This window comes from Cricetulus griseus, assembly GCF_003668045.3.
Source record: "Cricetulus griseus strain 17A/GY chromosome 1 unlocalized genomic scaffold, alternate assembly CriGri-PICRH-1.0 chr1_1, whole genome shotgun sequence".
Taxonomy (NCBI): domain Eukaryota; kingdom Metazoa; phylum Chordata; class Mammalia; order Rodentia; family Cricetidae; genus Cricetulus; species Cricetulus griseus.
In genome coordinates, this window is record NW_023276807.1 from 154,861,556 (window position 1) to 154,886,100 (window position 24,545).

General features: G+C 40.0%; 1 long non-coding RNA gene across 25 annotated transcripts in view; it reads right to left on the bottom strand.

Moving 5' to 3' along the window:
• Positions 1–24,545, bottom strand: part of LOC103161306 — a 144,247-nt gene that overhangs the window by 77,966 nt on the left and 41,736 nt on the right. For 18 of the 25 annotated variants that reach the window (XR_004772397.1, XR_004772400.1, XR_004772401.1 and 15 more), the window contains one exon: positions 10,418–10,525. The exons of 2 other annotated variants lie outside the window; for them this stretch is intronic. This is a non-coding gene — a long non-coding RNA (uncharacterized LOC103161306). Of the gene's footprint in view, positions 1–5,512; positions 5,572–6,402; positions 6,594–8,514; positions 8,681–10,417; positions 10,526–24,545 lie in introns of those variants that run through there. 5 more of the 25 variants (XR_004772403.1, XR_003479715.2, XR_004772404.1 and 2 more) reach the window with 3 other exon arrangements.

A 24,545-nucleotide genomic window follows, 5' to 3' on the forward strand; every position in this document is an offset into this window, starting at 1 on the left:
CTGATTTATTCCGGGCAGTTTGAAAACTTTCTTTTCAACTGTTTTTGTCTGAATACTTTACAAGGTCTCCTCATTCTGCTAAAATCTCAGGCCCATAAACAAAAATATAAGAATAATCTGATGTCAATTCTAGAACAATAAATGCCGTTTTCTGTATCCACTACTGGCAGAATTTGGTAACTTGTCTTTCTGTATAAAATAAGTGGTTGATCACTATTTAGAATGTCATCAGTTACAAGCCTTTTTCTTTCCGATTTTCAAGCTCAGTCAACACACTCTAATCAATGTATGTGGACATTAAGCTTTCTTTTTATGGTCTCATGCCTCCCCTTCCATCTGGGTATTTGTTTATTTCTGCTTTGTAACAATGCTGCCCAATGCAGGCTGTCAGTGAATTTAATGGATGTGTGCTGAATATCCTTGGCTATCATTCAAATGACTGATGAATGCATTAAGAGTGTCTGCCCATCAATCACACTGACATAACTACCCACTCAAGTCTAACACATTGTCCATGTCTACAGAAGCATGGGATCCTAGCAAATGCACGCATGGTGTCATGACTATATAAAATAATACAAGTAGTGCAATCAAAGGAATAAATTCTTGTCATTAAGACCAAATAGGAAATAGGACAATGTTTTAAAATGTTGTAAGACTTCTCATTAAATATAATGGATGAACTTATAGTTGCTCAAGAAATTTTACACAAAAATGGTAAAGTGATAGGAATTCCATAATAATTAAGGAATGGAAGAAGAGTCTATAGGAAAAGTCAGAAAGAAGTAGATAAATACTAACTTCTTCAATATACTCCTGAAATAGAACTAAAAGGAAAATGTGCCCCACACCCCAAAACTCAGGAATATGTGGAATGCCAATAAGCCTGGTAACAGAGTCAGAGATACACATTTTACTTCAACTAATCAGATCCCATGTACAACTCTATTCCACATAAGACAAGAGGGTTTTTTCCTCTGGAAAGTTCTATCAGGTGGAGACATACCATATGGTGGGCATGCTACAGATTGAAAAAAAGGATTATCTTTCCAGACAATAATCCAAGAGAGTCTGAAGACTCTGCCTTCCCAAGGGAAAACACTTACAGAAACAGCCAGACTAGACACCTGACAATGGAACCCAAAAGGAGCCCAGACAAGGGCAACTATCAGGGCCATATTCAGCAAAGCAGCCAGCAGACTTGGCCAGCAGTCAAAAATCACAAGACACTTTAAAGAGGGTCTCTAATGTGAAAGACAGAAGGCCAAATAACAAGAGAGAGAGAGAGAGAGAGAGAGAGAGAGAGAGAGAGAGAGAGAGAGAGATACAGGCTATGAAGTAGCCAAGTTCTATCATTAACATGCTCTGAAAATGAAGGAGAATGAAGTAAAGACAAGGTCATTACAGTGAAACCTATTAGTTATCTACAATAGATACATAGTAACAGCAATAGTTAACAAAAAGCAGTATGTCATTTAATTCAGAAAATAAAAAGCAATCCTTGGAAACCAAAAATATGAATGCAGAACTGAAAATTTTGAGAGAAGTTGGAAGATGAATTAGAGAACATTTTCCCCAAAGTAAATTAAAAGGACAAAGAATACAGAGTGAAATCCAGGACAGGCTCCAAAGCGATACAGAGAAACTCTGTCTCAAAAAACAAAAACCAAACAAACAAAAGACAAAGGGGAACCCAAGAAGACAAAATTAAACTGTCTGGTCTTGCTGGCTAGTCCAGAACATGCTTGAAAGGAGGAGTATGGATTGAAGAAAGAAATAGACATAATACAAGATATAGAGTCAGGAGGGCATCCAATGACTACTAGATTCAGCCCCAAGTTTTTTTTTTTTTTCCAGTTTTTTATTGGAATTAGAAACAAGATTGTTTTACATGTGAATCCCAGTTCCCTCTCCCTCTCCTCCTCCCCTACCACCCTCCCAACTAAAACTCTACCTATCACATATCCTTGCTGCTCCCCGGGGAGGGTGAGGCCTTCCATAGGGGGTCATCAGAGTCTATCATATCCTTTGGGATAGGGCCTAGGTCCACCCCCATGTGTCTTGGCTCAGGGACTATCCCTCCGTGTGGGATGGGCTCCCAAAGTCCACACCTATGCTACAGAGAAGTACTGATCTACTACAGAAGGCCCCATGATTTCCAAGGCCTCCTCATTGACCCAAGTTCCTGAGGTCTGGATCAGTCCCGTGCTGGTATCCCAGCTATCAGTCTGGGGACCAAGAGCTCTGCCTTGTTCAGGTCAGCTGTTTGTGTGGGTATTACCAGCCTGGTATGACCCCTTTACTCATCACTCGTCCTTCTCTGAAACTGGATTCCAGTTCAGTTCAGTGTTTAGCTGTGCGTGTCTGCTACTTCCACCAGCAGCTGGATGAAGGATATAGGATGGCATATAAGTCAGTCATCAAACTCATTATCAGGGGATGGCATTTAAGGTGGCCTCTCTTCTGTTGCTTAGATTGTTAGTTGGTGTCATCTTTGTAGATCTCCAGACATTTCCTTAGTGCCTGATTTCTCTTTAAACCTATAATGTCTCCCTCTATTATGGTATCTTGCTTTCCTCTATTCTTCCCCCAATTCAAGCTTCCTGCTCCCTCATGTCCTCCTCACCCCTCCACTTCTCTCCTTCTCATTCTCCTAGCTCCCTCTCCCCTCCCCCATGCTCCCAATTTGCTCAGGGGATCTTGTCCCTTTCTGCTTCTCCGGAGGACCATGTATGTCTCTCTTAGAGTCCTCCTTGTTTCCTAGCTTCTCTGGCAGTGTGGATTGTGGTCTGGTAATCCTTTGCCCTATGTCTAAAATCCATATATGAGTGAGTATATACCCTGCTTGTCTTTTTTGTGATTGGGTTACCTTGCTCAGAATGGTTTCTTCTAGTTCTATCCATTTGCCTGTGAATTTCAAGATTCTATTGTTTTATTTCTGCTGAGTAGTACTGCATTGTGTAAATTACCACATTTTCTCTATCCATTCTTCAGTTGAGGGGTATCTAAGTTGCTTCCAGGTTCTGACTATTACAAATAATGCTTCTTTGAACATCTTTGATTATATATCTTTGTATGAATGTGCTTCTTTGGGGTATATGCCTAAGAGTAGAATAGCTGGATCTTGTGGTAGACTGATTGCCATTTTCCTGAGGAATGATTTCCAAAGTGTACAGGTTGTACAGGCTGTATAGGTTGGCACTCCCACCAGCAGTAGAGAAGTGTTTCCCTTTCTCCACATTCTCTCCAGCATAAACTGTCATTGGTGTTTTTGATTTTAGCCATTCTGACAGGAGTAAGATGGTATCTCAGGGTTGTTTTGATTTGCATTTCCCTGATCAGCCCTTAGTTCTTACATACCCCAAAAGTGGAGGAAGTCAAAAATTTCCTTACCATGATACAAAGAACAAACAAATTTCATTACCTCCTGAACACCCAAAACACCAAGTAACCACACCCTAAACCAAATATCTTGTTGTTAAGGTCAGACATCCATTAGTTACTCCTTACCCAAATAGCCTGTTGTCAAGGCAAGACACACAATAGCCACACATTAGGTCAAACATTCTGTTTTTAACCTTGAAAGAGCAAGAGAAGGTTTGAACTCTCTGACCTTATGTCAAGATGGAATGGAGCCATGTCTATTGGCCATGACATTAAACAAATAAACTTAAAAATCAGTATTCAAATACTAAGCGTCCAAGAAGCAAAACATGAAAATAACAGGAGAAAATTATTAATGAACTAATTTAAGAAAATTTCAATATTAACATGGCCCAGTAAGTTTTCAAGGCTAGACAGTTGGTATTGAATAACCAACTGAAGGTCTTTTCCCTGGAGAAGACTCCCACTCTCAGCATTCTCTACGTGTCTGTAGTTCTTGGTGTAGGGCTGAGGCCTCGTATGCTTTCCTGTGCCCACTTTGGCATATCTATTGGTGTCATCCTGTTCACCTCAAGTTTGACTTGTCACCTTGGTGACACATCATGAGTGTAGCTTCTGACATTACTAGGAGATATAATCTCATAGACAACTCCCTTATCCTCTGGCTCTTACTGTCTTCCCACTCCCTCTTCCAGATTGACCCCAAGCCATAGGTGTAAGAGCATTTTGTAGCTATTCAGAAGAAGGAGAGGGAAGGGAGAAATCATATATTTATAGTCACAAAGTAAAAGAAAAAATAGGACTGAAAAAATGTCTATTAAGTTCTCAGTGCAACAAAACATGTAACATGGTACAAAAAGTTCATATTCCATAAGAAAACTTGAAAGCAAAGAAAATGATTCCCTCCTAGTTGTCCTTTTTAAGGATAGAGGACTTGGAGAGAGTCATTACATGATGACCAAGGTAACAGATACATTATAAAATAATGAGAATTATTTTTAAAATCACATGAGGGAACATGTATATTCAATTTATGGTCATATTTTCCCAAGTGCCTTATTATTTTTCAAACATGTTGGTTCCTCTGTTTTAGGATCTATGATTTTCTCCTGTTTATATATCCCTGATGCTGATAATCTTAAAGCCTCAAGGGTGACTTGGTGGAGCTTTTTTTCATTTGATTTCTGCAAGTAATAAGTCATCTGAATACAGAGGTATCCATTCTACTAACAGTCTACTAATTGGAGACAGGCTTATCCACTGATGTCCTCTACAGCTATAATAAAAAGGAATCCAAAAATTGTACAGTAATATGAAATAATTGCCAAATTTTTCTCAATAAAACAAAGTAATCTGAGGAATTATGCATAAACATATTATTGTTGGAAAATGCAAGAGTGGTAGAGACATGTGTGTATTAGCTAAAGAGTATGTTGGAAATGTAACCCAAGAATGAGAACAGTTGCTCTGGTCAGAAAAATCACAAGACTAGATTACTGCTGGGAAAAAAAAGACTAAATGAATGAAATTGTAAGTCAAGTGACATTTGACTAATAAAGTGGAAAACCACACCAGACAGTATTTATGGAGGAGGCAGAGAAATAAAAAAAAAAGATGATTTTATAATGAAATTGGAGCAGTTCTTTTTTTTTCAATTTGAATTAGAAACAGGATTGTTTTACATGACAATCCCAGTTCCTTCTCCCTCCTGTCATCCCCTACCACACCCCCCCAACTAAAACCCTATCTATCACATATCTTTTCTGCTCCCCCTGGATGATGAGAGTTCCAATGGGGTGTCATCAAAATCTATTGTATCCTTTGGGATAGGGCCTAGGCCCACCCCCGTGTATCTTGGCTCAGGGAGTATCCCTCTATATGGAATGGGCTCCCAAAGTCCACACCTATGCTAGGGATAAATTCTGAACTTCTACAGGAAGTCCCATAGATTTCAGAGGTTTCCTCACAGAAACCCATATTCCTGGGTCAGTCCCATGCTGGTATTCCAGCTATCAGTCTGGAGAGCAAGAGTTCCCCAAAGTTCAGGTCATCTGTTTCTGTGGGTTTCACCAGCCTGGTCTGGACCCCTTTGCTCTTCACTCGTCCTTCCATGCATCTGGGTTCCAGTTCAGTTCGGTGATTAGTTGTGGGTGTCTGCTTCTACTTCCACCAGCTGCTGGATGAAGGCTATTGGATGGCATATAAGTTAGTCACCAATCTCATTATCAGGGGAGGGCATTTAAGGTAGCCTCTCCTCTGTTGCTTAGATTGTTAGCTGGTGTCATCTTTGTAGATCTTCAGACATTTCCCTAGTGCCTGATTTCTCTGTAAACCAAAAATGTCTCCCTCTATTATGGGGTCTCCATTCTTATTTTCAACTATTCTTCCCCTGACTCAACCTTTCTGCTCCCTCATGTCCTCTGCATCCCTCCTCTCCTCCCCTTCTCATTCTCCTAGCTCCCTACCCCCTCCTTCCTGTGTTCCCAATTTGCTCAGGAGATTTTGACCCTTTCTCCTTCTCCAGGGGACCATGTATGTCTCTCTTAGGGTACTCCTTATTTATTAGCTTCTTTAGCAGTAATCACACAAAATACACAAAGCATTAGTGAGGACACAAGCAAAATAATGGCAAGCCACTCCTGATTTCAGGGACTGAATGCCCTTTCAAACAGTGAAGTGTAAAATGCACAAACCACACAATACATAAAAAACGGTATGTAACAAATAGTAAAACATGATCGAAGTTTAACTGTTAAAAGAATAAACCTGCTAAATGAATAATAGCAACGGCCAAGCTGGGTATGATTTCATGCTTTTCCATTGTAAAATGTAAGAATCCATTCACATATAATAATTCCAGAGGGGAAATACCAGAGTTTGAAGATATTTGTGGAGTAACAAGGCAGCTTCACCAGAGTCCTCCCCATCTTCAAGACAAACAAGGCCTGTTGATGTGGCCAACTCATGAGAAATGGAGAGATTAAACTCCCGAAGACTTAGGAATGCTTAGGTAGTTACCTGCTCAAGTCATCTGCTCCATGCAGAAGCAAAAACTGGTCATGCACGGAGATGGCACAAATGCTGGGGAGACGTCCCGATGGATAAACTGCTTGCTATGCAAGCATGAGAACCTGAGTTCCGATCCCTAGTAGCCATGCAGAAGCCCTATGTGGTGGTCCATACCTGTCATCTCAGCACCAATGAGTTCCCTATGCAGAAAGTATAGCCAAGATGGTGAGCTCTAGATTCAGTGAGAGACTTTGTCTTCAAAAATAAGGTGGAGAGTGACATAATGACACTTAACAATTGATCTCTATACAGACATGCATAGGCAAGCACGCCCTTGCATGTGCAGGCACATAAATAATTTTTTCAAAGAAGGTGCACAATAAACATTTGAAATCCCAAAGTAACCAGTGTGCACACTCACAAGGTAGTTATGGACTCCACCGCTACTTCTTGTTTCCTAAGGCACACATATTCCACCAACAAGACAAAACTAGTACAATCTTCAGCACATCCTTCCTCCTGTTCCCACTCTAACAAGAATAGAACTCAACTTACATTTGGTAGAAATGACCAACTGGGAGCACCCTCTTAAATTCATCAGTAATTCTCTGGGGCAGACTGCACTACTGACCCATCAACTCTCCTACCATGATTTTGAAGTTTCCCTTATTCCATAAAAGTTTATTTCTGTGACCAATGGGACGTATGGCCAGAGTGAAGCAGAAGTTATAATACCCTCTTCTGAACCTCCTGGTTCAGAAGAATTTAATTCCTAAGTACAAGTTACTTCCATTTTATCCCGAAGAATCTCTTCCATCATCCAAGAACCTGCCATAGCCCCTGTTGTAGCAGGACAACAGCAAGAGACATACAGAATAGAGCAATCTCTAGCCAATGTGGACAAGGAGGATATAGCCAAGACCAGTAAAACTAACTATCCAGGTGGGTTCAGCCCAGATAAGTTGACTGGCAGTCTCAGGAAAATAAGACATGATTACCATTTTAAGCCCTCTGTTTTGGCATAGTTTGTTACATGGCAATACTTACTTGATACATTCTATTAGCACTGCCTTTCCTCCTTTCCTTTTGAATATTCTTCATGACCATATTGTAAGGTCCTTAAATTAAAAATTCCAGTTTTGTCTAGCAATGTAAAACTTCTACTCCCTACCATACAAATCCTACATCCAAGGCTCAGGGATCATTTCAGAAGAGAGAGTGGAGAGATTATAAGAGCCAGAGGATCAGGGAATATGCTGTGAAATTGTGCCTCCTGCACAATTTCTGCATCTAATTAAGTCTCACCAGCATGATTGCCTAAACATAAGCTGAACAAGGGTGACACCAATGAGCATGCTGTCTTATTCAGTGTTCTATTGCTGAAAAGAGACACCATGACCACGACAACTCTTATAAAAATAAAGCATTTAATTGAAGGCCTGTTTGCAGTTTCAGAGGCATAGTCCATTATTGTTATGGAGGAAGTATGTTGGCATGCAGGCAGACACTGTGCTGGAGAAGTAGTTTAAGAGTTCTACATCTGGATCCACAGGCAGCAGGAAGAGAGAGACCCTAGGACTGGTTTGGGCTTTTGAAACTCCAAAGCCTACCTCCAGTGACACACTTCCTCCAATAAGGCTGCACCTCCTAATCCTTTAAATAGTGTCACTTCCTGTGACGAAGTCTGATGGGGGAAGTGCTTCTGTGTATATGTTTGTCTTATTGGGTGATAAATAAAGTACTGCTTGGCCAAACAGTACAAGATAAGTCTTATATATTTATGATAATTAAGACTGAGCTAGCAGATGAGATATCCTAGTCATTGGAAAAGCAGCATTTGTACCTAATATAAGTCTCTGTGTATTATTTTGGCCATCCACATGGCAGGCAGAACTCAAGAGGGTAGTGGAAAGACTTATCGTAGCACAAGTCTATGAGTCTATGAGAGCGCTTCTCATTCAAACAACCACACATGCCAGGGGACAGGGGAAATACCATGAGGTTTCACCCCTACACAAATAGCTACAGGCAAACAAGGAATGCTGAGACCATGAGAAATTGTCCACCCCAGGGAAGAGCATAGCAACTGGCTATCCAACAGCAAATGGTCAGCCATAAAAGTAACATGAACATGTAGTACTCGTGTATTTAGGAACATACATGTGTACACATATATGAATTTAAAACAATTAATTACAGAAGAGGCTATCAATTTAGAATTTTAAAAAGAGGTTATGGAGGGTTTGAAGGGTTAGAAGAGGAGGATTTTGTGTAATTGCATTATAATCTAAAAAAAAAACAAAAGAAATAAAATTTTAAAACCTCTACAAGCATAAAACCTCTTAAATAGTACATTATAAGCAACAATCCAGTTTGTTCTTGCTTAGTTGTTCCTTTAATCAAGCACATATATTTTCTTTTTTATCATTTTTTATTTGAATTAGAAACAAGATTGATCTACATGACAATCCCAGTTCCCTTCTCCCTCCTGTCCTCCCCTACCACCCCCCCAACTAAAACCCTACCTATCACATACCCTTTCTTCTATTCTTCACCTGACTCAAACTTTCTGCTCCCTCATGACCTCTGCATCCTTCCTCTTCTTCTCTTCTCATTCTCGTAGCTCCCTCCCCCCTCTTCCTGTGCCCTCAATTTGTTCAGGGGATCTTGACCCTTTCCCCTTCTCCAGGGGAAAATGTTTGTCTCTTGTAGGGTCCCCCTTGCTTACTAGTTTCTCTGACAGTGTGGATTGTAGGCTGGTAATCCTTTACTCTATGTCTAAAATCCACATATGAGTGAGTACGTATCATGTTTGTCTTTTTGTGATTGGGTTACCTCACTCAGAATGGTTTCTTCTAGTTCCATCCATTTTCCTGAAAATTTCAAGATTCCATTGTTTTTTTCCGCTGAGTAGTACTCCATTGTGTAAATGTACCACATTTTCTCTATTCATTATTCAGTAGAGGGGCATTTAGGCTGCTTCCAGTTTCTGGCTATTACAAATAGTGATGCTATGAACATCATTAAATAGATGTCCTTGTTGTATGAGTGTGCTTCTTTTGGGAATATGCCTAAGAGTGGAATTGCTGGATCTTTTGGTAGACTGATTGCCATTTTCCTGAGGAGTTGCCATACTGATTTCCAAAGTGGCTGTACAAGTTGGCACTCCCACCAGCAGTGGAGAAGTGTTCCCCTTTCTCCATATCGTCTCCAGCATAGACTGTCATTCATGTTTTTGATTTTAGCCATTCTAACAGGTGTAAGATGGTATCTCAGAGTTGTTTTGATTTGCATTTCCCTGACGGCTAAGGATGTTGAACACTTTCTTATGTGTCTTTCAGCCATTTTAGATTCCTCTATTGAGAATTGTCTATTTAGTTTTGTACCCCACTTTTTAATTGGATTTTTGTGTGTGTGTTTTGGAGACTAGCTTCTTGAGTTCTTTGTATAATTTGGAGATCAGCCCTCTGTCACATGTGGGGTTGGTGAATATCTTTTCTCAGTCTGTGAGCTGCTGCTTGCTGACTTGTCTTACAGAAACTTCTCAGTTTCAGGAGGTCCCATTTATTAATTGTTGATCTCAGTGTCTGAAGCACATATATTTTCATATAGCCCAGTTATCCAAGGGCACAGGCCAAAAAACACAAAAATTATCAAGTATTTTATATATTTTTCATGACGCAACACTGTAAGTCTTTGTACAGTTGGGTTTTTTTTGAGTGGATAGCATATTTTAGGAAAGGACAGCTGCACTTTCCATGGACTTGCAATGGCAACAAAACTGACCATTTGCAGTCATTTACATATTGCATATGTATATTATATGTATATATAGTATGATATCTATTAAATATATACTGATATAGTATAACATTCTAAAATAAGATGCTTACAATTTAGTTTAAGTGAAGTGGACAAATTTCTGGAAAAATACAAGTTTGCGAATTTCCTCAAATAGAAGTAGAAAATGTAAAAGAAAACGTAAGAAAGAAATGCAACTAGTAACAATAGTGTTGACACTCACCTTTGATCCTAGCTCTTGGAAGGCAGAAGTTGGCAGATCTCTGTGATTTCGAAACCAGCCTGGCTTATAGAGAGAACTCCAGGACAGCCAGGGCTACACAGAGAAACCCTGTCTCAAAACAACAAAAAAAGTAAAGAAAAGAAATGCAACTGGTAACAACAAAAAATTCCCCCCAATCTCTTCACAGTGAATAAGCAGACAAGTGTGAGGTTTAAGGGACTTTGTTTTGTTTTTACTGTTTTTCTTTCAGTTTCTCACAGGAAGGTCCTCTTTTTTTGTTTTGTTTTGTTTTTTATTTGAATTAGAAACAAGATTGTTTTACATGTGAATCCCAGTTCCCACTCCCTCCCCTCCTCCTCTACCATCATCCCCCCACAACTAAAACCCTACCTATCACATATCCTTTCTGCTCCCCCTGGATGGTGAAGCCTTCCATAGGGGGTCATCAGAGTCCATCATATCATTTGCAATAGGGCCTAGGCCCACCCCTGTGTGTCTTGGCTCAGGGAGTAATCCTCTATGTGGATTGGGCTCGCCAATTCCACACCTATGCTAGGGATAAGTACTGAACTATTACAGGAGGTCCCTTAGATTTCTGAGGTCTCCTCACTGAAACCCACGTTCCTGGGGTCTGGATCAGTCCCATGCTGGTATCCCAGGTATCAGTCTGGGGACCAAGAGCTCCCTGTTGTTCAGGTCAGCTGTTACTGTGGGTTTCACTAGCCTGGTCTGGACCCCTTTGCTCATCACTCATTCTTCTCTGCAACTGGATTCCAGTTCAATTCAGTGATTAGTTGTGGGTGTCTGCTTCTACTTCCACCAGCTGCTGGATGAAGGCTATCCACCAGCTGCTGGATGGCATATAAGACAGTCATCAATCTAATTATCAAGAGAGGGCATTTAAGGTAGCCTCTCCTCTGTTGCTTAGATTGTTGTTATCTTTGTAGACCTCCAGACCTTTCCCTAGTGCCTGATTTCTCTGTAAACCTAAAATGTCTCCCTCTATTATGGTATCTCCTTTCTTGTTTTCTTCTATTCTTGCCCTGACTCAACCTTTCTGCTCCCTCATGTCCTTGGCATCCCTCCTCTTCTACCCTGCTCATTCTCCTATCTCCCTCCCCCCTCCTCCCTTACTCCCAATTTGCTCAGGAGATCTTGTCCCTTTCCCCTTCTCCAGGGGACCATGTATGTCTCTCTTAGTGTCCTCTTTGTCTACTAGCTCAGGAAGGTCCTCTTTAACAATCCATTTTCATCCCCTGCCCATCCCTGGCACTCCAAGGATCAAGGAATATCACAGAAGCAGAGACTGGAAGACTAAATGCCAGAAGATGAGGAAGAAAACACTTTTTTCTAGATATGGCATGAATGTGTCAATCATGAACATAGGGCAGCTTCAGCTAAGGGCATAAGACCTGTACACACAAAGCAAGTTAAGCAAGGAAGGGAAAGGGAAAGAGGAAGGGGGGAGGAGGGAGGAGGGAGGAAGGCAGGAAAAGGGGTCAGACAAGACTTGGGAATGGGAAGGGGCTAAGTGGGAAAAAAGGAGCCAGCAGGAGTAAGAGGGGGAGGAGAGGATAAGAAGGGGTAGAATGGATCACAACAAATGTTTTTCATGTGTGAAATGTTCAAAAATAAAATATATACACACATATTATTTGGGGGCATTGAAGTGTTTCTATATGTAAAGGCTCTTGCTGCCAAATATGATGACCTGAGTTCAATTTCCAGAACCTACATAGTGGAAATAGAAAACTGACTGCCACAAGTAGTCTTCAGTCTTCCCACGTTCACTATGGCATGAGTGTGTGTATACACACACACACACACACACACACACACACACACACACACACACGTACACACTAAAAACCAAATAAATGTGAAATATAATTTCCAAAATAAATTTTTCAAAAAATTGTCTGTGTGCATATAAGGCTATTGTCAGCAATTGCACATGCATTATAGTTCCATATTTTGTTTATGATCTAACAAATAAAACTTGCCTGAAGATCAGAGTGCAAAGCTAGTCACATTAGTTGGCCATAGAGGCCAGGCAGAGGTGGCACACACCTTTAATCCCAGCACTTGGGAGACAGAGGCAGACAGATCTCAGTTTAAGTGCTATATGAAATTGATCCAATCTAAAAGAGAAACAACTAACACAAATGTGATCTCAGAACGTGGGATCCCACGCTTTTAATCTCAGCACGAGAGAGGAATATAAGGCAGGAGGAGACAGGAGCTCAGTGTAGTCTGAGGTTTGGTGAAGAGCAGTGCAGTCTGGAGGTGCAGTCTGAGGACAGGATCGCCCCTTTGGTCTGAGCATTGGTAGAGGTGAGAAATCTCAAGTGACTGGCCACTTTGCTTTTTCTGATCTTCAGGCAAGCTTTATTTGTTAGATAATAAACAAAATATCACTACGCCATACCATAACAAGGAAACTTTTCCCCTTCAGATACATACAAATTTACTAAATAGTCCTAAACAATGTTCTAGGATAATATTGTTTATGGAGTACATGGTGTGAATGGTTTATTCTCTACAATTGCACATGCACCCCACATTCACATGACAACAGTCAAAAGGTGAACAGAAACAATAGTAGATCCCGGGCATCAGATACCATGGGAGCCTCAGCAGGTGCATTCCAGGTCTATAATGTGGCCAGTCCATCCTCATTCCCAATATAAGGCTTAAATTTGTCACAAAATCAGTTAACCCTTTATGGCCTTATGCCTGCTACACAAATACCACCGAGCTGCACTCCCAATTCACTCAACTCCTGTACTTTGGAGGCTTCACTATAATCCCTACCAGCCGTAAAAGCACCATTTAATTCTGTGTTGGTCAGAGAAATAGGAACTGTGTTCCCCTCTTGAGCACTGAGGCAGAAGACTGGAGTCAATGAGCCCAGAGATCCTACTAAATTACTTGTGATAAGCACTCCAGTAAAAATCATAGGCTAAAACTATAAAAAAGCAGGAATTCTGTAAAAGTTTATTAGTTTTAATACTTCCTATTAGGAATCTGAATTTTCAGGAGACTGGAAATTTCCTTCAGAACACATTTACTATATTTAAAACTTTGCCATTCTGAATCCCATCCCAGTGGGATCAAGCCCACACAGAGAATTCCTAGGCCCTGGTATCAGTCCTGACTACATCCATGGAAGAGGAAAGAAATCAGAGTATTGGAACTGTTTGCACCCACCAGAAGGGAATCTTGGTCCCATACCCACCAGGAGAAGAAGAGACTCCCTCTACATCCACCAGAAAAAGGAATGGGAAGAAGACAATATAGAAACACATTTAACAACAGAAAAACCAATATGACACCACCAGAGTCTAGGGACTCGTGACCTGAACATCACAATGCAAATGAAGCAGAAGAGAATGACCTTAAAAATATCTTCATGGAAATGATAGAGGGCCTCAAAGAATATATGAGAAATTCCCTTAAAGAAATGGAAGAAAAAAACAAAAAATACTAGAAATCAACAAATCAATTAAGGAAAGCCAAGAAAATACAATCAAACAGCTGAAGGAAATAATTCAGAAAGTTCAAGACCTCAAATCTGAAATAGAGACAATAAAGAAAATACAAATTGAGGGACTGCTGGAAGTAGAAAAGCTGAGTAAACGATCAGGAACTACAGATGCAAACATAACCAACAGAACACAAGAGATGGAAGACAGAATCTCAGGAGTTGAAGATACACTAGGAGAAACAGACTCATTGACCAAAGAAAATCTTAAGTCCAACAAATCCCTAACACAAAATATCCAGGAAATATGGGACACCATGAAAAGACCAAAATTAAGAATAATAGGTATAGAAGACAATGAAGAAACAAAACTCAAAGGTGAAGAAAACATATTCAACAAAATCATAGAAGAAAGCATTCCCAACCAAAAGAAAGACATGCCAGTGAAAGTACATGAAGCCTACAGAACACCAAATAGAGTGCACCACAAAAAAGATCTCCTCACCACATAATAATCAAAACCCCAAACATACAGAATAAAGAAAGAATATTAAGAGAAGCAAAGGAAAAATGTCAAGTAACAAATGAAGGCAAAACTATCAGAATTACAACTAACTTTTCCATGGAAACTCTGAAAGCCAAAAGGACCTAGATAGATGTTCTACTAACACTAAGAGACCACAGATGCCAGCCAAGACTACTATACCCAGCAAAGCTTTCAATCACTATAGATAGAGAAAACAAGCTATTCCATCTCAAAACCAGATTTAAACAATACATATCCACTAATGCAGCCCTACAGAAAGTTCTGGAAGGAAAACTCCAACCCAAGGAAGTTAACTACAATGAGAAAAACATAGGCAATAGATAATCCCACTTTACCATCAGACAAAAGAAAATTGCGGTGGAAATCCACATATAATTCCACCACCACCAACAAATCCAAAACAAACAACAATGAACTATCAATGGTCATTAATATCCCTCAATATTAATGGTCTTATCCCGCCTATAAAATGACACAGGCTAGCAGATCGATAAGAAGACAGAATCCATCCTTCTGCTGCTTACAAGAAGCACACCTCAACTTCAAAGACAGATGGTACCCCAGAAAAAAGGGCTATGAAAAGATTTTCCAATCAAATGGACATAAGAAACAAGGGGCATAGTAACTGTAATATCTAACAAATTAGAATTTAAACTAAAATCAATCAAAAGAGAAGAAGGATGTCATTTCATATTTATCACAGGAGAAATCTATCAAGATGAAGTCTTAATTCTGAACATCTATGCCCCAAATACAAAGGCATCCACATTCCTAAAAGAAATATTACTAAAACTCAAATCACACATAAAACCTCACAAACTTATAGTGGGAGATTTCAACACCCCACTCTAACCACTAGATAGGAACACCAGACAGAAACTTAACAAGGAAACAAAGGAACTAATAGAAGTTATGACCCAATTGGGATTAATAGACATCTATAGAACATTCCATCCAGACATAAAAGAATATACCTTCTTCTTACCACCACATGGAACCTTCTCTAAAATCAACCACATACTTGGCAAGATAGCAAACCTCAACAGATACAAAAAATAATTAAACTAACCACCTGTACTTATCAGACCACCATGCTTTGAAGTTAGAATTCAACAACAGCACAAATTGCAGAAAAACCTACAAACTCAGGGAAATTGAATAATGCCCAATTGTACCATCCATGGGTCCAGAAAGAAATAAAAAAAAAGAAATGAAATACTTTGTAGAATTCAATGAGAATGAGGACACAACATAACCAAACATAACCAAACTTATGGGACACTTTGAAAGCAGTGCTAAAAGGAAAGTTCAAAGCACTAAGTACCCACATGAAGAAACTGGAGACTAGTCACACTAGAGAATTAACAGCTCAACTGAAAGCTCTAGAACACAAAGAAGCCAATGCACCCTGAAGGACTAGATGCCAGAAAATAATCAAATTGAGGGCTGAAATCGATAAAATCGAAACTAGGAAAACAATACAAAGAATCAATGTAACAAAGAGTTGGTTCTTTGAGAAAATCAACAAGATAGATAAACCTTTATCCAAACTTACCAAACAGAGCAGAGAGTGAACATGCAAATTAATAAAATCAGGAATGAAAAGGGGGATATAACAACAGACACTGAGGAAATCCAGAGAATCATCAGGTCATACTTTGAAAACCTGTATTCCTCAAAATTCTAAATCTAAAGGAAATAGAAAATTTTCTGGATAGATTTCACTTAACAAAATTGAATCAAGAATAAATAAGCAATTTAAATATACCTATAACCCCTAATGAAATAGAAGCAATCATCAAGTCTCCCAACCAAAAAAAGCCCAGGACCAGATGGCTTCAGCGCAGAATTTTACCAGAAATTCAAGGAACAGCTAACACCAATTCTCCTCAAAGTATTCCACACAATAGAAGCAGAAGGGTCATTGCCAAACTCCTTTTACGAGGCTTCAACAACCTTGAACCAATCCACACAAAGACACAACCAAGAAAGAGAACTACAAACCAATATCCCTCATGAACATTGATGTAAAAATACTCAATAAAATACTGACAAATTGAATCAAAGAACACATCAGAGAAATCATCCACCATGATCAAGTAGGCTTCATCCCAGAGATGCAAGGATGGTTCAACATACAAAAATCCATCAATATAATCTACCATATAAAAAAACTGAGAAAGAAAAACCACATGTTCATCTCACTAGATGCTGAAAAAGCCTTTGACAAAATCCAACACCCCTTCATGATAAATGTCTTGGAGAAATCAGGGATAACAGGAGCATACCTTAACATAATAAAAGCAATATACAGCAAACCAACAGCCAACATCAAAGTAAATGGAGAGAAACTTAATTCATTCCTCTAAAATCAGGGACAAGACAAGGCTATCCACTCCTCCATACCTCTTCAATATTGTCCTTGAAGTTCTAGCTAGAGCAATAAGACATCAAAAAAGGAGATCAAGGGGATACAAATTGGAAAGGAAGAATGGAGTATTACTCAGTGGGGGAAAAAAACAAAGCAATGGAATCTTGAAATTTGCAGGCAAATGGATGAAACTAGAAGAAACCATCCTGATTGAGGTAACCCAGTCACAAAAAGACAAACATGATATGTACTTACTCGTACATATATCGATTTTTAATCTAGAGCAAAGAAGTAGCAGCCTACAATCCACACCACCAGAGAAGCTAGGAAACAAGGAAGACCCTACGAAAGATACACATACCCCCCCAGAGAAGGGGAAAGGGACAAGGATCTCCTAAGCTAATGGGGATCATGGAGAGGGTTAGAAGAAAGAGAAGGGGAGAAGGGGAGGGAGAGGAGGACATGAGGGAGCAGGAAGATCTAGTAAGGGGAGGAATGGAGGAGAGCAAGAAAAGGGATACCATCATAGAGGGAGCCATTATAGTTTTAAAGAAAATTCTGGCACTAGTGAAATGTCCAAAGATATATACAAGGTAGACTCCAACTAACAATCTAAGCAATAGTCGAGAGGCTGCCTTTGATGCCCTTCCCCTATAATGAGATTGATGACTACTTTGTATGCTATCCTAGAGCCTTCACCCGGTAGCTGATGGAAACAGAAACAGACACCCACAGCTAAACACTGAGCTGATCTCCTGGAATCCAGTTGCAGAGAGGGAGGAGTGGTGAGCAAAGGTCAAGACCAGGCTGGAGAAACCCACAGAAACTGCTGACCTGAACAAGGGGGAACTCATGGACCCCATACTGACAGCTGGGAAACCAGCATAAGACTGTTCCAGACCCCCTGAAGGAGGAAGTTAATTTGGAGGTCTGGATGATCTACAGGGCCACTGGTAGTGGATCAGTGTTTACCCCTAGTACACAAATGGACTAGGTTGGGATGGGGGGGGTCAGTGGTGGGTAGGGGAGGAAGGGAGGGATAGGGAACTGGGATTGTCATGTAAAAGAAGCTTATTTCTAATTTAAATTAAAAAATATTTAAGAAAGAAAACCTTTAAAGAAAAAAAACTTTGCCATTCATTATTCATTTAACAATCATTTATAAGCAATATTATCAAGTCACATAGGTATCCTTTAAAATTCAAGTTGTATTTACCCTGGAATAATTACCAGTGCATGAAGCATACAACACTAATATTTGTAAGTACAGTAATCTCTAATCTACTGTTAACTTTTTAATTTATCATTGTATGTGCATATGATGGGGACACATGTGCATGGCATACATGTGGAGGTCAGGGGACCATTTTTAGAGTTGCTCCTCATTTTCCACTGTTATGTGGGTTCTGGGATTTGAACTCGGGTTGTGAGGCCTGTGCTTATGCATTAAGAACCTGTACCTGCTGAGCCATCTCTAAAATTTCTCTAATCCTCCTTTGTTAAGGGATGTAATGGACAAACTAGCCTGTTATAGTTGTCAAAGGCTTCTTACATATCAGTGGCACTATTGGAAATGTATTTTTCTGAGATGGTTCAGAGGCCTAGAAAGACTATACGTTCTTATCACTACTCAACCCAAAATTTTAGTGCTCAAAATGCTTATACATAAGCCTCACAATAACTGATATTAGTGCTACTATTTACTATTAGTGCCTTATTTCACATGAGAAAACTAAGACACAGAAGCTAAGTAATTTCTGCATCCCACAACTGTAACTGTCACATGGCCTATGACCTTAGAAAGCAGTTGAAACCTTTTGTTACTTCCATTCAGTACTCCTTTTCTATGGGACTCATAACAGACACTCTTCTTGTGTTATTCTTCCCAACTTCTAACTTGTGGGAGAAATCTCCCAATGTACAAAATCAAATGCTTGAATTCCTGAGTCTAAAAGCAGAGGCTGTTTATTGTGTTCCAGTATCAGACACAAGATCCAGCCAAGTAATTTGACACTCAGCACAGTTGAGTTCACCACACAGTACAGCCATAAGATTCTATCTCTTAACTACAATAGCAGTAAGCAATGGAACTTACCCCTCTCTTTGTAGAAGACTTCTCATCAAAAAAATTAAAACAAAAACTGGCTTTTATAAAGAATTTTGGGATATGGGGCCAATTAAACTCAATCAAGAAAAGTAATATTTTCCCCACAAAGTCAGAAGTTACATGTAACATGATGTTGGAAAGCCTGCTACACTGAAATTGGGGCATCTACGGCTCCTCTGGGTCTTGAGCAATGTGCTTAAAATCTCTGGAATTTAGTTTCTTCCTTTGACAATCAGTGGCTGCAGCTGTAGAAGAATGAAGAACAGATATGCAGGACCTCACCTGCTCCATGTCCTAAAAAGCATGTGGTCAGACCACAGGTCTTGCAAAGCACCTGGCTCTCTGATTCATTTTTCTTTTACAGTTTTGTTAGAGCAGATGAGAAATAATAACCTATTGGAAAGTGGTGGATATGGAGACTGATCAAGGTGCAGAGAGTAAGAGCCTGCTCATGGCACAGGGAACATCATAGAGGGGAGGACAGAAAGATTGTAAGAGCCAGAGGTCTGTGAGGACTGAGGCAGGACAGTGTCTTCTGGACATGCCCGTTCACTCATGAACTTAGCAGCAGCTGTGACTGCCTGCACAAGACCAGAGCAAGATTGAGCTAGTCAACATTCCAGAATGGAAAGGGGAGGGATTCATGAGCCCAAACCCCTGGTTAAGCAGCTGTGGACAGTTGATAGAGGCTAGTAGGAGAGTCAGTTTTCATTCAGGGTGTAGTCCTTGGTAGGCTGACCATCCTCCAGTAGATGACCTCACAGCCATGCATAAATGGGTAGCACTCATTGGATTCAGTAAAGATTCTGGAAGAATTTGGAAGGGGGTGATAATGATAAATGTGACCAAACTGTATTATGTACATATTAAGTTCTCAAAGGATAAATTTTGAAGATAAATGGCTGCTATAATAGAAACAAAAATGGTCAGAACTGTGTCTTTTGTTTGAAGATAGTATAAATTATTGAGAGTGGTTTTTCATTGTACCTTAGGGAGATGGGTGAGATCCTTTCCAGTGAACAGGGTGAACAAAATATATTTAGACATTCTGAGGCAGCAAGGGATGGAAAATATCCCATATAGATATTTCTCCTGATGGCATTACAGATGCAGTGCACCTCTTCAGTAAAACCAACTGATGACTATTATCACCTCTGTATTTTCATACCAACTAACACTTTAATAAAGGATTGGAGTGGTCCAGCCACTCCTATCACAATCTAAAATAACTATGATATATTATATGATAATCATCACTGAACAGTAAGCACTCATGGTTTATCACCAAGAAACATTCAAGGATTTGTACAGTTCCATGGAGAATTTCAACTTCAAAACTGGTGAGAAACTTCAGGAACAAGAGAGATATTTAAATGACAGCAGAGGAAAGACAAAGCAACATCAAGTCCCAGCTCCCTCTGTTCCCTGAGTTGCTCAGTCTGTGAGATGGGTGAAGGCAAATGGCTACACGAATCCCCAGTCTTGTCTCTGAGTAAACAGTACCCATCTGCTGCCAAATCTCCTGCTTGTAAGAACTTAGCAATCATGTGGATTGATGAGGCTAAGCATGCTGCTGGCTTGACCAGACTCCCCTAACATTTCTTGCCCCTTCACTTTTGGCTCACCCGGCCTTTATTCTTGGCCACACCAGAGCCTTTGGTTTGGCTGCTCACCCTCAGAGCATAATTCTGGAAGGAGAGAAAAATTGAATAAAGATATGGTCAAGGCAAGATTGTTCTAGTCTAGTCGTGCCAGCCCAGTTCAACATTCTATAGACAAGTGAAGGACTCTTTCCATTTTAATGTAATTTCAAATTAGAACTTAATTTTAAAAACTTATTGTGAAAATATGCACGTATCTGGATGAATAAGTATGAAGTCTTTAGCTCACGTAGTTCCCCAGATACAAACCATTTCCCCATTGTTTGCTCTGGGGACCTCACTTGGCTGGAGAGAAAACTGTCATTCCATGTTGATGAGTTTCTAAGTTAAACACTTGTTACCTACCATTCCCAAACAAACAATGATCTCACAAGCTAGTAATTACATGACTCAGCACACACTGCTTTACTCAGGTTTCCTTCCTTCTGGCAGACTCCTTACATCTTCTTTAAGACATGTTTAAGTGTCTACCTTCCCCTTGAGCTCTCAAGGCAGCTGACTCCTTTGCCTTTGTGATTTCCAGTTAGCTCTTACCCTACACTGTCCTATGATTCCTAGTTTCTGTGTCTGTGTCCCTCACTGGTGTCTCTAAGTTAGTGACCATGTCTTATTTGTTTTTGTAATTCTTGGGATTTGGACATAGCCAGTACTCTGTAAATTCTGTTGAATATATAAAGAAATGTTCTAGTTAACATAGATTTCTTGAGAAAAGGATTTGGAAAGAGTCATGCAGCCAACACAGTGTTGCAAGCAGGAAACGTAGACCCCAGATTTAGGTCAGACACTGGAAACTCAAACTCAGTTCTACCAATTGAGAGTCTCTTTCCAACCACCAAAAGAATACTCAGCTGGGTTATGTCTTCTTACAGCTCACCAATAAAGCATCCATGAAACCTGAAGGGAAATCCCAGGGACCACAAGAAGCCAAGTGGTGCTGCAGACTGAATAGATGACGCACATGCCCCAGCAGTTAAAGCATTAGCCCACATCTGAGTATATATTCTTGACACAATGGTACAATGACCACCAACTGTTCAATCAGAAGACAAGCAAACGTCAAGAAGGGGAAAATATGAATCGTGCATTCTGCATCCCCCCCCCAACTGGGCTTGAGTCATTCTCTATACACAGGAGGAGCTCATTAAATGTTGGTTCATTCCCTAGCTATTGTTCTGCCTGCCAGACCTGAGCTGACATGAAGTCCTCTTTGTCCACCCCTATTGACCCAGTGCAGAGAAATTCTCTACCTTGTTGCATGCTGATTGTCACATCTCAGTTGGTGACGGGCATTTCCAGTGCAGGGGAAGAAGCATGGATAGATTCAGATTTGCAGAGCCCTGCAAGCTCAGTGGCTACCACTTAACCCAGGCTTGGAGATGGAGGCCATTAAGCATTCTCCTTACACTTAATTGAGACTTCCCTGAAATACTAAATGCCAGAGAAGGACTAGCAGTTACCCTACTCAGAAACAGAAGTATTCCCGCATTTCAGAAGAACCCTCCCAAACCAAGCTTAGGGCATCTGAGAAAGCATGGCATAATTTTAAGAGAAATGAAAAAACATCATCTTTATTACACTTCTTATACATGTGCAACTTTAAAAAGTACACACTTCCTGGGGCTGGAGAGATGGCTCATCGGTTAAAAATACTGGCTGATCTTTCAGATGACCTGAGTTCAATTCCCAGCTACCACATGGTGTCTCACAACCATCTGTAATGAGATCTGGTGCCCTCTTCTGGCCTTCAGGTATACATCCAGGCAGAACACTGCATACATATTAAATAAATAAATCTTTTTTTAAAAAAAGAGTATACACTTCCTAAGTTCTAATACTGAAAATGTATATTTCCAGGAATAAGTTCAAGAGGCCTATTGTGCAACATGGTGATTGTAGCCAATTATAATGTATTGCGTTCTTGACAATTTCTAAAACTAGATGTTTTTAAGTATTCTCACCATAGAAAAAGGTAAGTGTAGGTTATCATAAATGTTAATAGATACCATTGAGCCATTCTACTTTATATACACACATTTAAAACAGTATGTTAATGATCATAAGTATATATTACCTTATTTGTGTTATTTTTATAATTGTATGTATTATTAAAATAATAAATTTTATAGAATCAATTTTTCTGATCATATCTCTTTCCAAAATTTTATGTCCTGTGAATAAAAATCCAAGTTGAGAATTTTATGTCTGGGAAAGCTGTGAGGGACCAAATATTAGAACTTAGGTATAAAAATGCAGCACTAGGCTGCAGTAACCCTCACACAGAATGTGGAAGGAGCTGCTGCCTTACTCTGTATAACAAGGAGGGACATTACTTATTTATCTGCATGTCTGACAATCCACAAACCCAGAGAATATGTTACACACGTTCAGAGACTTCTTCAAGGAAGGATTAGTGATTTCTCAAATCTATAAAATGGAGGGTAAGTTTTCACAAGGATGGCCCAGGTTCCAGCCACTGTTCATCTTCAGACAAGTTGGCTTAGAGCATAGAACAAACACATCTTCTATAAAACAAGCGAAAACAAAACTCCCAGCCATACAGAGGCAAGGTGGACCCTGCAATCAAAGACCTGGGGAGTGTCCTGCTTCACTGGACATGATACTGGGTGGAAGAGCCCATCCAGTCCCCTGATACCAGAAAGGCAGTGAATTCTCAAGTTGAATCTTTGGTAGAATTTCATTGTCATAGACCTGGCATTTTGCTCTCCAACTGCCACCTTTGTCTATTTCTCTACCAGTTCAGAACACACACTGGGAAAGTATGTGATTAGCACTCCCCAACTCCAGAAACCACCAGTGTTTAAGGAAGGAGATATGGAAAAGATGATCCTATGACTGAGTAGTGTGTAAAGTGCTGTCATGGCAACCAAGAGAATGAAGTTTCAAGGAGTTGTTAGACAATCATCAAGTTTCAGGGGACTTTCATTTCAAAAGGATGACAAATGCCCTGTTCTGTGGGAGTCAACCCAAAGTCCACCTTTACTAATAAGATCAGCTAGCAGCATCCATCCACTAGATCCCACACAAGAAAGACAAAGGCAGACATGTGCTCTGAAGCATGATGGCATAGGGAGTACAAGATTGGTCCCAACTATAATCCTGCTGGCAAGTGAGGATAGTTAGTTAATAGGATTTTTAATTAGCCAGACCCAAGAATGGCCTTAGAATTGACACTGAGACATATAATGATGGAGAGTCAGGTCTTTGGTTGTCCTTACATCAGTAGAGAAAGGAGATAGGGCTGGTACTAATTCCATATTGCACATTGAACTGACTTTGTCACAGAAAAGACAGAGTCAGGCAAAAACATAGCATCAATCAGAAGTGCATAGAGAATCGTATCCCCCCCCCAACTTTTGTTGGTTATTCCTTTAATACTTCCATGCTGGGAACTAGGGCTCTTCTTCAGATTATAAAAACTCACCCTTGACAGGTATTTCTCCTGCTACTGTTATGCCTGATACTCTTTCCAGTATTGATGCCCTGCATCAATGTATTTACTTTCCTTAAAAAGAGTTCATCCTGTATCAGAGAAACAGTATGGGTTGACAATGGGCCTTCCTGGTGGTTTATAAATGGTCAGCATGAAGCTTCTGGTATGCATAGAAGTCAGATAGGATACATTTGATGTAGTCTAGTTCATCACTTTTTCAAAAATTGAAGCAAGAAAGTAGTTCTTTCCTTTTTCAAAAATGCATGGAAGAGAATGAACTGGGAGGTAATGCTGTGTAACAATAGAGAGCAGCATGTGAAGAAGTATGATGCAATCTGACATACCACACACAGCAACAGAGAGCTGACAGAGGGGATCATAATTGGGGAGTTTAGCAAAGGCATTTCGTTAACAGTTCTTACACCAAATTCCCACCAAAATATCTACAAAGCTATGGAAGAAAACATTACACCATTGACACACAAGGAAAGTTATTAAGTCAGAGGC